This window comes from Peromyscus maniculatus, chromosome 1 (assembly GCF_049852395.1).
Source record: "Peromyscus maniculatus bairdii isolate BWxNUB_F1_BW_parent chromosome 1, HU_Pman_BW_mat_3.1, whole genome shotgun sequence".
Classification (NCBI taxonomy): domain Eukaryota; kingdom Metazoa; phylum Chordata; class Mammalia; order Rodentia; family Cricetidae; genus Peromyscus; species Peromyscus maniculatus.
Window position 1 is genome coordinate 184,460,487 of NC_134852.1, and position 17,894 is coordinate 184,478,380.

The 17,894-nt window shown below is 42.0% G+C and overlaps 1 protein-coding gene across 12 annotated transcripts in view; it reads right to left on the reverse strand.

Annotated features, from left to right (window-relative positions):
* The window catches only part of Sgms1 (sphingomyelin synthase 1), a 275,114-nt gene that overhangs the window by 149,244 nt on the left and 107,976 nt on the right, over nucleotides 1–17,894 (reverse strand). For all 12 annotated transcript variants that reach the window (XM_076562260.1, XM_076562225.1, XM_076562263.1 and 9 more), the window contains exon 2: nucleotides 17,578–17,668. The gene's annotated coding sequence lies outside the window, so the exon portion shown is untranslated. The remainder of the gene's footprint in view (nucleotides 1–17,577; nucleotides 17,669–17,894) is intronic.

The window sequence follows — 17,894 nt, forward strand, 5'->3', positions numbered from 1 at the left end:
AGAGGGAGAGAGGGAGGGAGGGAGGAGAGAGAGAGAGAGAGAGAGAGAGAGAGAGAGAGAGAGAGAGAGAGAGAGAGGAATGAATGAATTAGGACCAGAAAACAAATAAAAATCAGCTCATCTAGTACTCTTTTCCATCCACACAACATCTACACATCCAGACCTAGCCTTGCACAATGGTGTGTCCTCACTGCTCTTCCTGTAGTGAGTTCAAGCTGCCCTTGCACCGTCTGGCCCACCTTAGCAGGTGGTGACCACTCTTTTTCCTGGATAAACCCAACAATACCTCATGTCAGGCACATGAACTTGGTCAATGATCAGCGATTGTTTACTCAGCCAAGCTAACTACTAGACAGAAATAAACTCAACCCAATCTAGTAAATCCTACTTTTAAATTAACAAGGAACCCCTATTGGAGAAAGACCACTGCAATGTTTATTTTTTATTTTTTAACATTTGAAAGTCTATTGTGGGGGAGGATGTTGGAAATCTCAGCACAGTTGTTATGGTCAAGATGAAAACAATCTGAAATTTTGACTCCACTAATTAATTAAACTCTATCAAAGGCAAAACAGGAGAGGATGGATGAGGTTTGACTAAACGTTCACACATTAAAGCTTGAATCACTAAGGCAAGGGTTGGAGCTGTTACGTTCTCCCAGGAGCACCATGTTAACAGGGATTATGACAGCAGCCACCTGGACAGCAACAGTTATTTCTATTTATTTGGCTTAGGGGCCAAAGTCCCACTGAGGCCGAACCCGTACATCCCAGCACATGTAGCTAAAGAAATCTCAATTCTTATCCAACCAGTAAGAGGACACACTGAGTCATCACAGCCTTTAAAGCCAAAGTAACCGTTAGGTTTATTGGTGGTGGAGGTAGTGCTTTGACTTTAAAGTTCAGTTTAGTGAGGTCTCATTTGCATACAATAAGCCATCTCTCCTCGGGTTCAGCTCTGACAGTTTTGACAAAAACACTGTCACCACCACAGCAGAGAGGGGAAGGGAAAGAGAGAGAGAAAAACACTTCACTCATTCTAGATTTCTCTACCCCCTTTGCACTTCCATCTTCTCTGCCTGTCATCTATTCCTGGCTAAAATGTCTATTTTCTAATTCTATACTTCACCTATTTCCGGAATGTTAGGTCCTATTCGCCACACCCTTGTGAGTTCGGCTTTCATGCACTGTGATGAATCTGACATTCATCTGCAGGGTTATGTTGCTCTTTTCTACCTACCAGTGAGGAATAATCCACTAGTGAGGAACCTTCCACTGAGGGAGAGATCAGTTCCTTTGTCAGCCACTACGTGCTTTACAGTTTCAGAGAAAGCTGCCAGGCATATTAGCCTAGAGGTTTCCATGTAAACATACTTTCATTTCTCTTGGATACACACCCAGGAGCAGAAGTGCTGGCTTACACTTGAGGAAAGCATCTGACTCCTCTCTGAATGGGCTGCATCCTTTAGCATCCCCACCAGCAATGCGTCCAAGAGCTCTACTTCCTCAGCACCATCGCCCAGGACTTTGTCTTAACTCATTTTGTTCACTTTTACTGACTTTGGGGCATTTTAATTAGCACATTGTGTTTCTTGAGGCTTTATTTTTAAAATAATTCTAGATTGATGTATAAGTTGCAAAAATTAGAGTTCTAGCATATTCTCTACTTAGCCGCCCCTATTTTACATAACCACAATGCAATGATTAAAGACAGGAACTTGACATTATGTATAATACTAATCAATAAACTGCAGACTTCTTCAGATTTCACTATTCACTAGTTTTGCTTCTTTTTGTATACATGGATATCAAACTTAGTATGTGCAGACTTACACAAACACTCCCAATCAAAACACACATCTGATGCATCAAAGCACATTTCATACAGAAAATGTTCTTCCCTTAAAGACACTTGGTCAAGCATGATTTCCTTTTGCTTTCAATTTTTATCCCAAGAAAACCTTAAAAAACAATTATTAGGCTGGAGCAATGGATCTGTAGTTATGAGCACTGATTGCTTTCCAGAGGACCCAGGTTCAATTCCCAGCACCCTCATAATGGCTTATAACCATATGTAATTCCCGTCCCAGAGCATCTGGTACCCTCTTCTGACCTCTGGAGGCACCAGACATACACCTGGTGCACAGACATACATGTAGGCAAAACATTCAAATGCATAAAATAATAAATTCTCCTCTTAAGGAGGAGAAAAAGCAATTGTCATGCAGGGCACTGGGGCTCATGCATGTAATCCTAACACTCAGAATACAGAAGCAGGAGGATCAAACTCAAGGCTAGCCTGGGCTACATAGGAAGCTCCAGGCCAGACTTGACTACAAGGCCTCAATCCTAACTTTAAAAATATTAAACAAGCCAGGCAGCAGTGGCACACACCTTTAATCCCAGCACTCAGAAGGCAAAGCCAGGTGGATCTCTGTGAGTTTGAGGCCAGCCTGGTCTACAGAGCAAGATCCAGGAAAGACGCAAAGCTATACAGAGAAACCCTGTCTCGAAAAACCAAAAAATTAAAAAAAAAAAAAAATTAAACAAACGAGACAGCTATCTCTCTGCAGCTGCTATGTGCAAGTTAGAGTTCAATTTTCAGGTCCTGTTTATGCTGTCAGAAGACAATGGTCACTGCCTTCAAAGGAACTTCGAGTAGGTTCACACGCACACACAAAGCTGGCACGTACTACCCATGGGGACAAGTCACAAGCATAGTCTGGTTAAGGCTGAGAGGAAGGCCCTAGTAAGCAACCCCATTCTCAGACTCAAGTGTTCCAGGCCATCCACAGGAATAGAGCAGCAAAGTCTCAGAACCACTAGGTATTGGGCACACAGCCAAGATGCTCTCCAAATAGAAAGATCTACCAAAGTCCTCAAGGGCTTAAGAGCTTCACTGAAGACCACTCATCTCCTCAGACCAAAGCTTGACTCAGAAGACACACAGAATTCTCAATTCTCCAAGTGATATTACCTCAGGAACACCACTAGGCCAAAATAGTTCTTTATGACAACCTTCCCCCATAGGCCCATCCACCATTATAGCCCTTTGTACTTCAGATGCTATCAGAAATAGTAGACGCAGGAACCCATCACCGGCTTTTAACTAATGTCCACCATGATCTTCTCTTCTTGGCCGCAGGACCCACACGTATAAGCAGAATTGTTCCTTTACTCTTTTAGTCTGCACATAGTCTATTACTAATCTCTACTGCTATTGGTAACCATATCTTGCACCAGCTCCCCATTCAATACCAATAGTCCCAGGCACCTGATACATCTCTTTATCTCTTAGTATCTACACCCCAAGTTCCCAGGCACGTGGTAGGTGAATCCAAGAATATTTTGCAAAAGTGAAGTGTGGCTATCAGACTGCATTATTGGAAGCAGGTTCCGAGGGAGTGGACTGAGAAACAGATGGGTCTTAACAGAAAAGAAATCAATCAACGATGTGGTAAAGGCTGTCTAGTTTAAGAAGTAAATCAAAAAGCAAATAAATATTAGCAGGGAGATGCCTATGTGTCTGAGAGAGGACAAGGACAGGACCACAGGAGGCGGAGTAGGAAACAAGACATTCTCACACCAGGCTGAGGCTCGTGAGCGGCTAAGCAGGGGCAAAGCGGATCTACCCTGCTGTTGTAATGGTGGGATGGAGGGAAGTGCAAGCTGTGTCTTATGACTTCATTTCTTAGGGCTTCTGCCAAGAGCTGTGCTGGCAGAGACTCGGCGCTCAAGAAGCATCAAGAATCTGCACTAGCTGTGATGGGAGTCATGAGGACATCCTCGAGCAAAGGGCTAGGGCAGCGGGACACTTGCAGAAAGTCTCTTTCCAGAGTGACTAATCTCTCAACTGTCACATCAAACGTCCAAATCACCCCCACATACACACACCCAGGAGACCTCTAGTACAAGGCAGTGACCTGGATTTGGCAGCCTGCGAGGCTGCCTCTCATCTGCTGAGTCTCCTGAGCCTGCTCTGAGGACACTCACAGGCCAAGGAGCGGAGGAAACTCAGACATAGCTCTCAGCCCTGCATTACAGTTTGCTTCTGCACACAAAACGCATTTATATTTAATGATTCATCAGTGAACAAACTCTCAAATCAAAATGGTCTTTTATAACCTAAACTTTAAGGTGCCAGAAGTCTCATCCACTATTCTAAACACCACTAAGCACTAGGGATGCCTTTTAACAAGCAATGGGCCATTCTGACCTTTGTCAACCCATAGTATCCCTGAGTGTGGACATCTGGAAAGAAGAGAGGGTACCATAACCCACCATCACACCCTCTCCCCTCTGGGACTGTCTAGATAAGTTCAAAAATGCTATCCCAGGGAGCTCCCAGGCAATGACCTAAAATATACACAAAAACACAACAGGAAAACCCATCAGATCCTTATGACTACATTTGGTAATGGACACTGCCACTGTAGTGCTGTTCACTAAAAAACGTGGAGCTCCTCAGATAGGAAGCTCACAGTCACACAATGTCAAGTGTCATTGATTGCTTGCTTCTCCTCTCCCTCTTATAACCAAGGCTTGAATGCAAAAGACCCCACTTCCTGGTTGCACAGCACATCACTCAGTAAGAGAAACTAGCAAGGGCGGCAGTCGAGGGCCTCTGGAAAAGGTTTTCAAAGTGTGTAGAAGTGCCCCACCCCCACCCCCCAGCTCCAGTCTGCAAAGGTCATTTCAGTTGTGGTTCCCAAACAAGAATCCCTCTACCCAAGGACTCCAGTCTCCAGAGTTACCCTCTCTACCCTCTTCTCTGCCACCCCAAAATTGCCCTTCCAAATCAATTCAGTCAGGAATGGACAAGATAAAGTGTGATACCTGGGCTTCTCCAGCTCACAGCTAAGGAAAAGCTCAATGTCATATAGAGGACTCCGAAATACCTCCCAAGTCCCGCATCACACAAGAGGTATTACAATTGTGGATTTAAATATAACTCTACAAAACACATTAAATACATATTTATCAATTAATGAAATCTTTACTAAAGCTTTACAATGAGCCACTTAAACACAAACTGTCATACTATCTATACACCTTTCAAAGCAGAAGGCATTTGGGCACAGACACTGGACCTGGGTGATTCTTAATTTGCAGGATGCTGCTAGAGAGCAGCAGGGACCACTTCAAATGACCCCAGTGGAAAGGTCACACCTCAGGCATCTTCAAAGCCATGAAGAATAACTACGATTCAAAGCTGAGTCTTAAATCTCATTTCAACTTTCCTCTTCCCAGGGAAAGGAAGCTGATTGTTAACTTCAAAAGGTCCAAGCGAGTTCTCAAAAGCTGCCTGTGAGCAGCAGACAAAAGGTATTTTGTAGCGTTTATCTACAAATGCCAAAAATGCACGCCTTTGCAATCATGCCTCTGCCTCCACGCTATTGTGTATTATTTTAGCTATTTCTGAATGATGCAGTCTAAGCAAACATGCTCATTTTTCCTAACTCATCCTGGAACAAGAAGAAGGGAGACAAACATTTTGGCTACAGTGTGATCATGCCCCACAAAGCACATGGGCTGGGAACAATTTCCAAATTCCTGTTTTCACTGATTATATTTGGAGACGGAGCATTTGTGAAGTCATTAGGATTCGAGGAGGCCATGACGGTGTTACTCCCATGGAGGCACTAGTGGCCAGCCTCCCACACTCGTTGTCCCACTATGTGAGGTGCTCCTTTGTATTATGATGCAGCAAGAAGACCCTCACCAGATGCTGGTCCATGCACTCAGACTTCATAGACTCCAGATCTATGAGCCCAGCTCACTTCTATTCTTTACAAACTACCTGGACTCAAATATTTGTTCTAACAACAAAATCAGATGGACTCATCTACCTATATTTGCCTCAAAATGAGTCTGTTCCAAGCTCCTTAATAACCACTCTTCCTTAAAAACCAAGCTCTAGTTTTCTTTTTTTTTTTTAATTTATTTATTTATTTTTTTGTTTTTTCGAGACAGGGTTTCTCTCTGTAGCTTTGCGCCTTTCCTGGAACTAACTTGGTAGCCCAGGCTGGCCTCGAACTCACGGAGATCCGCCTGCCTCTGCCTCCCGAGTGCTGGGATTATAGGCGTGCGCCACCACCGCCCGGCTAAGCTCTAGTTTTCTAACTGGTGCTCAGAGTGAGAAAATGCAGTTCCCACTCTTGCAGGAAGGTTTCTAGCAATGAGCTGTGCACTAGCCCCATGGTTCTGTGGATCCCTTGAGTTCCTAAAACCCTACTATCTAGTCCACATGGCCCGAACTACTTCATAGTAAGCAATACTTAAAGCTTTGTCTTCCCAATGCTCACTCTCTGCATGTAAGCATGGCATTTTCAGAGGGGGCATGACACATGATCCTGCCAAAGACTATCAGATAGAAGCACAAACAGTGAAAACCAGCCAGATCCTAACTAACCTGACAGAGGCATTTACAAAAATATGAACAGCTGTATTCTCCTCACTAACTTATGGATGGTATTTCAAGAAAAACTGATTTATGTAGTTCATGGTCCTGTACCTGGTTAACACATACAAGGCACTGGACTTGATCACCTGGTGCCTTTTTAAAAAAAAGAAAAGAAAAGAAAAGAAAAGAGTTTATCTACAGTGGGTTTGTTACTTTTAAATGAATTCATCAGTTTCTAACTGCTGCTATAGCAAATAACTACAAATTGGATGGCTTTAAAGCAATGCACACATATCATCTCACAGTTCTGGAGGTCAGGCTCACAATACATCTTACAATGTGCTGCAAGGTTGGGCTCCTATCAGAAGTGCTGAGGGAGAACACGTCCAGAGCAGGACTCCTCAGCTGTGATATACTTTGATGTCTGCTTCAATCTCATGTCTCCTTCTCTGACACTGGCCACTCTATCCCACACCTATAAGGAATTTCACGTGAGTTCATGTGATGCTACTTGGACACAGCTCTAATACCTTGTTTAGAAACATGACTACACAATTTAGAATCCTCTTCCCATCTTGAGATTCTTAACTTTTTTATAGTTGCAGTATCTTCTGCTACATGAAAACACACTCCTAGGTTCCAGGGGTTAGAACATAGACATCTTTGGGTGCCATTATTCTGCTTTCATGATATGCTGGTTTAACTCACATTAATGAAGCTCTTCAGAGTGCTGAGTGACTTTTAAGAATATAAAGCGTGTGGGGAGACAGCTCAGCTCAGTGCTTGCCAGGCAAGTCTGAGCATTTGAGCGTGGCCCCCAGGACTCCATGAAAAAAGGCTATAAAGTGGAAACAGTGGGATCCTTGGACTCACTGGCTTTCCAGTCCACCTCAGTCAGGGAACTGCCATCTAGTGAGAAATCCTATTCTCAAGAGGCAAGATAGAAAGCAATTGAAGAAGTCACCCAATGTCAACCTCTGGCCTCTACATGCACACACATGTGTACACATTATGTAGATTTGTTTTTGTTTGTTTTTTTCGAGACAGGGTTTCTCTGTGTAGCTTTGCGCTTTTCCTGGATCTCGCTCTGTAGACCAGGCTGGCCTCGAACTCACAAAGATCCACCTGCCTCTGCCTCCCGAGTGCTGGGATTCAAGGCATGTGCCACCACCACCCCGGGTGTGTAGATTATTACTTAACTGTGTAAAGGTGTGTTGCATTTGTTTAATTATGTAAAGGTGTGTTGCTGTTTCACCTGGCCTGCCTAAGGCACCTGACTGGCCTGATAAAAAGTTGAACAGCCAATAGCTAGGCAGTAGAGAGAGAGGTGGGGCTGGTGGGCAGAGAGAATAAACAGGAAGAGGAATCTAGGATCAAGAGGAGAAGTTGAGGAAGGAAGAAAGAGAGGGAGACATCCAGGGTCAGTCATCCAGGCAGCCGCCAGACAGACAGACTCGGAGTAGGACATACAGAATGAAAGAAAGGCAAAAAGTAGATGAAAATAAACAGGTTAGTTTAAGTTATAAGAGCTAGTGGGACAAGCATAAGAGTGAGCTTTAATAACTAATAAGAAGTCTCCATGTCATGATTTGGGAGCTGATTGGTAGTCCAAAAGAAAATCTGTTACTTACACACACACACACACACACACACACACACACACACACACACACACACACGAAGGGGGGGGAGAGGAAGAGAGAGAGAGAAACTCAAGACTATCAAGTGGCTATAAAACCAAAACCCTTGGGAAGCACTGCTGCAGCAAATGCCCAGATGAGAGGAGTTATGAGGTGGGAAAAGCACACTGAAGGAGAGCTGAGTGGTTGACCAGAACCATACAGGCCGAGGACTACTTCAAACGGGTCCAAGGTAGTCTCTGGTTACCGATAAAGCTCTATGGCTTCCTATTAGCCATGCCTCCAACTTCTCAGCACCTTACTATTACAGAGACAAAACAAACAAACTATCCTGTGGGCATTTCTAAGGTGAACTGGCAAGCAGGTAACAACTTGTAGTCAAAAGGGTTTGAAGGAATCTTAACCTTTCCAACCACTGTTAATGTGCAAATGGCTAGTGGTCCAGAATCAGGGCAAGAGAGATGAGTAACCAATGTTACCACACAGGCAAATTAATGGAGCCTTAAGAACCACAGAGCACACTTAGCAAAGTACTGCCCTGGTTTAAGTGACTGGGCCTGGTGACCCAAAGAAGATTCAGTCACTCTTCTAGACAACGGTCATCAAGCCCCAGTTTTGAACATCCTAAAAGACATGGACATCTGAAATGTTACATTATTAGGCTGACCAAAATCAGGTTCACAGTAAGAAACTAACAGTACTCAGGTGAACCATGTTAGAAATGATTTTGCCTAATTTATATATATATGAATAAAAACATTCTAATCAGACAAGATGTTCACACTAATCACAATCTTCAAAGGAACATGTTTATAGTCAAAAGGGGAAACAGGAGATTCAGAGGGCCAGCATCTGCTGCTAAATGAACCACCTGACCCAGGCCAACAGACCCAACTGCATTCCTTCTCCACAGCCAAATAGCATGCACTAGCCACAGGCCACCCAGGGGGCTTGCCAGGGCTCCCTGGAGAAGTATGGCCATGCTTGGCAAGCTTCTCCAGTCCTACACTTCACTTCCCCCAGCACCCTGTATGGGACTTCAAAAATGTTCAGTCAACCCAACTACTCGGAAAATAAAACCCCACAGCAGTGCCTAACCTACTGCCAGAAAACAAACAAACAAACAAACAAGAATGGGAGGACACAGACATAAGGAACCTCCAGTCCAAGCTGAAATCCAAAGGCAGAAAAACTGCAGAACTTTCTAGCATTTATATTTTTTGTGAGGAAAATACCAGGCAATCTTTGGAGAGCCTCCAGCCCGAGCTCAGCATTTCCTAGCAACATTTGTAGTGCCTGCCTTTCTAAGGTTATGCTGGCATTACAAAAATTGTAACACCATCCTTGTAACCTGCAAAGGATAAAGAGCTTGTGGGTTAGAGGCATGCCTTACAGCCCAGTTTCATTACTAATTATACACACACATCAAAACTGTGTACCATCTGAAGAGGTATGATTGGGCTTATCCTGCAAAATAACAAAGAAAAACAAAAAAACTATGAAATCAGCAATTATACTGGACATGAATTTCTGAAGTATTCCAGATGCCAAAACCCCGAAGCAACTTAGCATTCTGTGAATGAAAGCTTTCATTTTGCCTTCCACACCTAACAGAGACATGCTCAACACTGAGGGTGCTCATAGAGATGACCCTCTAATTCACACTAGCAAACAGCTTCTTTTCTACACTCTGTGAAGAAGAAAGGCATCCACAGGCAGAGCCACAGTGGATACTTACATGTCTAGGATTCTGGATAGAAGGAAAACTGACACCTGAACAGAAAGCAGCTTGTGCAGCAGTGAGCTGGGAGTGAGGAAGCACTCTTGTTTTGCTTTGGCTTGTTTTAATCACTTGGGCACTCCTAAAACAGGAATGGTGGGGGGTAAGGTTAGATTTCTGCTCTACAATATTTGGATAAAATTTAGAAAAATTGTGTCTTAAAATGGCCTTAATGCAGCGGTTAGCCTCAGGTACGAAAATCTGAGAGAATTGGCAGGAACAATACACTGAAACCTAAGCCAGGATGCTTGAAGAGTGGACACGGAGGAATGAGGAGCTGCAGGAGACCACTGAGACCCTAGCCGCAGTGTAGAGAGTCTACATGGCCAGCTTTCCAGATACTCCTGGAAACAAAACACGGCCCTGGGTCTGTAGTCTGCAGAACTTACACCTGGAGATTCCAAGGTCTGATTATTAAGGGACTTGGTAAGGCCAGGTGAGGGAAGACAGAGTCTCATTATTATGTAGCCCAGACTGGCCTAGAATTCACTATGTAGCACAGGATGACATCAAATGCGGCAATTCTCATGTCTCAGCTTCCCAATTGCTGGGACTACACATGTGACACCATGCTTGGCTGAATTTTTGTTTGTTTTTTACTGAGATCATGTTTTACTTTGTTGCCTGGACTGGGTTAGAACCCATGGGCTCAAACAATCCTCCTGCCTCCACCTCCCAGATAGCCAGGATCTCTAAGCAATGCCAACCTAGACAGCTCATATTTGTTAACTATGATCTTCTCAGATAAAACCCACATTTGTGTTATTTACAAATAACACACTCAACCTGCACATCAGAGAAGAATACAGACTCATTTAGAGCAATAAGGAGTTTAAATCCTGGTATTATTGAATATAAGGTATGAAATAACTATTTCTTGTTGCTTAAAAATATGGAAGTTGAAATAAGAAATAAAGCAGAAAACTCTCATCAAAAATATTCTTAAAGACTTGAAAGCAGAAATAGGATTTAAGAAAAAGAGACTATGAGATCATTAAAAGTAAGATCTCAAAGGAAAATTCAATACAGCAGAAGAGAAAAAACTAGAGGTTCAATCTTGAGGAAGTCGACAAAATGAAGCAGAAAAGAAAGTGAACGTCAGACAGGAGTTATAAAGATGCTGAGAGGAAAAAGAAGTTCTGACATTCACTTAACCAAAACTGAGGCGATAACAGAATAAGCAGGAGAGTCTGTTTAGAACACTCATGGCTAGGGCATCTTCCGGGCTGATAAATGACGGGAAATGCACAAGGCAGAAAAATAGAACTACACACCACCAAAGATAACCCTGAAGTAAGTTAAGCCATCCACTGAAAACCAGCAAACAAAAGACTCCACAGATGTCTTAAACACTGACAAGAAACGCCATAACAGCACAATGGGAGAGTGTGTTTACAAGGCCATCTGGAATTAATTGTCATCTGAGAACTGGAAGAGTGAGATTCAGACACTCCAGAAATTGAAACCAGGAGACTTTCAATGAAGAGCCTTCTGAAGAGGACAAAACTGATAATATGAAAGGCAGAATGGAAGACAAAAGGTAGAAGACTTGTAAAGATGTACAGCTAAAAAAATAACAATAATGTCCTAAAATTACATTTTTTTTATTTTACTGGGTTTTTTAAAATTCATTTTATACACCAACTACAGATCCCCCTCTCATCCTTCCTCCCACTCCTCCCACCCATTCTTCCCCCCAACCCACTCCCTATCCCCTCCCCCAACAGGGTAAGTTCTCTCCTGGCTGGAGAGCTAAGCCTGGTACATTCAGTTGAGGCAGGGTCAAGCCCCTCCCCCTGCATCAAGGGTGAGCAAGGTGTCCGATCACAGGTAATGGGATCCAGAAAGCCAGCCCACGCACCAGGATAGATCCTGAACACACTGCTGGGGCCTAAAAGTACATTTTTTTAAATGGTGACACAATTATATAAGTTTTGATAAAAGCATCTAAGTTCAGAAAAAACATGCTCCCATGTTTTTTATATTATTCTAGAAAGGAATCAGGATACTTAAAATGCCGACTGAGCTTTTTAAGCCACCAAGTGTCCACAGGACAGTTATTAGAAGAGAAATTCAACACATAAAGAGAAAAGGGAGACTGAATGAGAATACAAACCAACAGAAACTTCAATCAAAAACAATGAAAACAGACCACATGGGGGGAACTATTCCATTATATTCCAATAAACAAACCAGAAACAAGCTGTATCACCATGTGGGGAAAGAATGAAGGAGGCTAAGGCAACAACACTCAGGAGGCTGAGGCAGGAGGATCTCAAGTTCTAGGCACCCTGGGCTACAAAGCAAGACCCTGGTCAGAAAAGGAGCCGTGGCCAGAAGAGGGTGGGAGAAGGGAAAGGCTGGAAAACTTTGTCTGCACTGAAACTGTAAGCTCTGTTCTCCAAATGAAAGATGCTCAATCGCGTGATTCACAAGAAAAGCACATTGAAATACGTAAGTCCACACATAACAGAATGGCAACAAAAATACCAAATATTGGAGGGAAGTGAGACCGCAGATTAACCGCAATAGATTCTAACTGCAGATCTTGTTTTAACAATAAAAGGTGACTCACTACAATTATCTATAACAATCTCATAACACACCCAAGCAAAAAAGGCAAGTTGTAAAAATGTTACTTGCAATGTATCATTCTTATCAAGCCTGATAATAAGCAAACTTAGCAATACGCTAATTCTGTATATAGTAATTATATCAGGCATTGTAGTTATGCTAGACTGGCAATTGACAGTGACATAAAGATACTATTTAGGTCATACAGCTAGCTTTTATAGTCTAGGTTGTAGTGATACATTTTTCTGAAAATATCTCTGAACCCCAAAGAATCTGAACTTTTGCTGGACCTTGCAGCTAAGTTAATAATACTGCTTGAAATCATTTAAGACTGTGTACTTGGCCTGCTGTCCTACTGTGTACTCAGTCTATCTGCATTTAACCCACCTTTAAGAGAACAATGTAACACACACACCTTACTATGTCTTGGATATCCCATGCAAGCTCTTACAAGCTAAGCTAAGTGCACAGATTTAATCTTAAATTATGTGCTTGCTCTCTCATGCCCCCAACCCAGAATAAGGCATGTGTGTATGTCCGTGCTGTGATAATCAGCCAACAGGCTGGAAGAACCTTAAAACAAATCATCACCATAAATGTTGGAAGCAGCATGAGGATTTATCTTGATAACAACGTTTATAGTGTTAAATGTTCTTCTGGGTCAGTTGGGTCAATAAAGTAACTCCTTCCCCTTGTACGAAAGATTTTGTAAAGAATCCCTCCCTTTCCATGTTCTCTCTGCTGTTCAGTAAATTTGGAAAAAAGCCCTCTGTGGGGACAGGCACAGATTCAGATGCACACGGGCACAAGTCACAGGCATCAGGCACAGACACAACAGACAGATTACAGCCAGGCCAGCAACCACACACTACAGGCAGAAGGTGCAGAGGGTAGTAGAGGACTGAAATTTGGGCTCGCACTTGGTCAAATTAATCCAAAGAGAAGCTGCTTTGCTTCCACTCCTTAATGTGACATTGGCATATTTTGGTGCCTTCTGAGTTATCTTTATGGCATCAACCAACACACGCAGAGAAGGTCTTTATCCCACCTCACTGGCATCATTAGCAGCACTGGCATAGATTGCCCAACTGCAAAGAAGGAAGCACCTTTGCTAACTCTAATCTTCTAAGATAAAGATTTTGGTTGGTAGCAGACCTGGATGACACCCTAAGCCTTCCCGGAATCTTTCAAAATCCTGGGGCTCACATGACTCAGGAGGAGGCTATTTCCTGTATGCAGCCTCTGTTGTTCTGCCTAGCCACATTGCTTGCTTCCTCTAAGGGAGAAGCTGGCCTCTCCAACTCTTTTCCTGACGCTACACACACACACACACACACACACACACACACACACACACACACACACACACACACAAGATAATAATAATAATAATAATAATAATAATAATAATGGCCTTTCCTTGTTGTGGAATATTTAACTATGTAAAGATGTGTTACTTTTGTTTATGTTGCATTTGTTTAATGATGAAAAGACGTGTTGCTGTTTCACCTTGCTTGCCTAAGGCACCTGATTGGTCTACTAAAGAGCTGAACAGCCAATAGCTAGGTAGAAAGGGATAGATGAGGCTGGCAGGCAGAGAGATTTTGTAGGAGGAGAAATCTAGGCTCAGAAGAAGAGAGGAGAGGACAAAGGAGAAAGAGAGAGACCAGGGCCAGACAGACAGACATGGAAGATGCAGGAAAAGTGGAACATACAGAAAGAAAAGGTAATAAGGTCTGAGGCAAAATGTAAAGAGAAACAGGTTAACCTAAGTTGAAAGTGCTAGCCAGAAACTAGCATAAGCTAGGCCGAGCCTTCATAACTAATAAGAAGTCTCTACATCATAATTTGGCAGCAGGGTCGCAGCCCCCACTCCAAAAAAAGAAAGAAAAAGCATAGTACAGTTGGTGCCCAATGTAGGGCTCGAATTTCCACATAGGGCCTGAGAAAGGTAAAAAAAAAAAAAAAAAGATACAGCTTCTTTAAAAAGCTCTGCCATACAGCACAGCACTTAAACAGCTGGCACATTAAGTAGAAATGAAAAGCTTCCTAGAGCTGGAGTAGTTGAATGCAGTTCCCGGTCAAATGCACCTCCGAATCAGGCCTATGAGCTTAAGGCTCAGCTCTCACAGACCCAAGAAGGGAGCAAAGCCAGACACCAAAGTCCAGGAGGAAGACACAGTGGTAGCTTAGCAGTTAAGGCTTTGGTCATGCACACAGAAAAGGCTAGAGATATGCAGTAAAGCATGTTCAGATGGAAAGGAAAAAAAACCCTCTAAACAGGTTCCAATGTGTTTAAAAATGTGAGTAAAATTAAGAAAGGGAAAAAAGGATATAGAAAAAATAAAGTTTAAAAATAATAAAGTCTTTAAAGAAAGAGTAAAGTAATAAAAAAAATAAGTCACATAAGATTAAAAAGTACATAGGAAGTCTGGATCCTGTATAGTGTTATATTGACTTCAAACTTTTTAATTGCTGATGAGTGAATGACAGCTGCTAAGAGGCATGAGACTGTAACAAGGACTTCTGAATTAGACCAGCCTAGAAACTTTAGGCATGCCTTACTTTAAAATGGAAGTCAAAAAATGTATTACCTTGAGAAATAGGTTAAGCTTTTGTTTCCACAGAAAACAAAATATTATGGATTCATTCAAGGTTGATAGAGATCAGATTTGATCTGAGAAGACCCCCTGAAAATCCTGGCTACAGACATAAAGAAATAAACCTTGAAAAATTACAAGACAGGTGGTGTATATTTTACTAGCTCAAAAATTTAAAAAAAAAAATCATCTTTGGCTGGCTTGCGTGCAACACACAGTCCATATATGTATTAATACAGACTGTATGTTACCTTTGAAAGTTTGTGTGTTTTCAGAACAAGAGGACCAGAAACCAATGAAAATGGGTGGCCCATGTGACCCAGCCTTTCAGAGTGCCCCTGTTGCAGTTTCTTCAGAGTTCTGTATCCAGAACAGCTTTAAGGATGCTGGCTGAGATGGTCCAGCCTCACAGACTGTTCTAGCCAGGACTACAGATAAGCCTTGTGCTTTCCCATTGCACAGAGACTGGACAATATATATTGTAGCTATCTCCCTCAGGCCTTGATCATTATTTCAATTTTTTTCAGGTACCCTAAAAAGATGTTTTTGCCCACAGACAACAGGAAGCAGTCTAGGGAATACAATGCCCACATTCCCAAGACGTGGAGTAGGTGGTTTTTGATCATTCGGTGGGTTATGGATGTTTGTCATAATTTAGAGGGGTTAGTTGCAAATTGTTACTGGTTATGGTAAGGGTGGAAACTGAGTAAGGGGGGTTGGATTCAGGGATCTCTTTCTGAAAAAGAAAAAGGGGAGATATGGGAAGGATAGGATAAAAGTAGATTATTGAACTACTTTTAGACTGAAAACAACTATTAATCTCAAATACTTTACATTGGTATGGATTTCTGTATATTGATACCAATTTAAGGTTATTTTTCTTATAATATATATATACTCTAAAGGATCTTTGTATATTGATACAAATTTAAGATTATTTTTGTTACAACATTCTGTATGTTTATACTCTTGTTTAAAGTATTGTACCTATGCAGTATTATACCTATTCATTTAAAAATGTAAGGTAAAGTTCTAGTCCTTGAAAGCTATTATTATAAGCCATTAAGGATAATTAAGAAACAGAGGTTAGTAGTTAGTCATTTATAACAATCAAACTTGTAGTTATGTTAAATATGTTTAGAGAGATAGTATCTAACACTTCAAAGACCAACAGAATATGGCATTTAAAATGTTTTGTTATCATAGGTCTTTTCATGACAGTGCAACACATCTGCTCCTAGCAGCACCAATCTACTTCATAAAAGGATGGTGGGCATCTAAGAACCTCCATGTGGAATTTGTTTTCATTGTGACAAAGTTAACCATTTGGGCAAGAAACTGTCCTTGCTTCGACAGTTGACAGTATACTGTCCAAACTGGACATACAGGGCACAAAGGAAAGTGACTGCCAAACTTTGCCAAAACAAAGCAGGACAGTCCTTCAAACTTCCTGCTTCATGGAAAAGTCTGCCAGATATTCTAGGCCTATATGCCAATGGTAGATGTCCCAAGATTGCAGAAGAACCTTGGGTGGCTGTCAAAACAAACAGATGTCTGTCATTTCTATAGTTTTGGAAGTGGCTTGTACTGCACTTTCTGTTTACTCAGATAATATGATATCCTTCTGGGGTCTTTGAAAGAGTTGAAGACTAGATAGTTATAGTTATACTATCCCTTAGTTATGACAGAAGGTAAATTAGGTACAAAACTTTGGACTCACCGAGATAGGATAAACAATGGAGTATTTTCTTTGAATTTGCCAAATACAAATGGATTGAATATTGTAAATGTAATCCTTACTTGATAATTGTTCTTGTTGTATATAGCTTTACTATGTGAAATTTAAAACCCTTCCTTTTTATTTACACAAAAGGGGGGGGAAATGTTATGGAATACTTAACTATGTAAAGATGTGTTACATTTGTTTATGCTGTGGAATATTACTTTAACTATGTAAAGGTGTGTTATATTTGTTTATGCTGCATTTGTTTAATTATGAAAAGATGTGTTCCTGTTTCACCTTGCCTGCCTAAGGCACCTGATTGGTCTACTAAGAAGTTGGACGGCCAATAGCTAGGCAGAAGAGGGATAAGTGGGGCTGGCAGAGAGGATTAGTAGAGGGAGAATTCTAGGCTCAGAAGAGAAGAGTGGAGAGAACAAGGGAGAAAGAGAGAGACACCTGGGGCTAGCCGGCCAGGCAGCCGCCAGTCAGACAGACACAGAAGAAGGAAAAGTAGGACACACAGGAAGAAAAGGGAAAAAGCCCTGAGGCAAAAAAGTAAAGAGAAACAGGTTAATTTAAGTTAAAAGATCTAGCCAGAAACGTGCCTAAGCAAGGCCAAGCATTCAAAACTAGTAAGTCTCTGTCATGATTTGGGAGCTGAGTGGTGGCCCTAAACAAAGAAAAGCCTGGTACACTTCCTTGGTGAATTTTTCCTGGAGATACCACAAAAGACTGGATATTCCCTCACCACCACCTGAGTTGGACACTCAATCTCACAACAAAGTGAGAAGAATTACAAGGAATTACAACTTCAGACCCTGAGTTCTTCCAGAATGAGTGAGGTGCAGTTTCACTTACCTGTGCTATCTCTTCCACACACACACCACTGCTGCGCTCCAACTGCCCTGCGCTGGAAAGGTCACAGCTCCTTCAGCCACTGAAGCTTTGCCTAGAACAACAAAGGCAGAAAAGAAGTCGATCAAAGGAACCAGTGTCCACTGAGGGAAAAAAAAAATCATCTAATCGGGCAAAATCTTCACCATTAAGAGGAGAAACAACCACCAAAATTAAGGAAAATCTCTAGTTAGGCCTGAGCCATCTTTGATCTATAATCAAAACTCGAAGTAGGAAGTCAGCGTGTGTAGAAGGAAATTTTCTAATTTTCAAAGAGCACT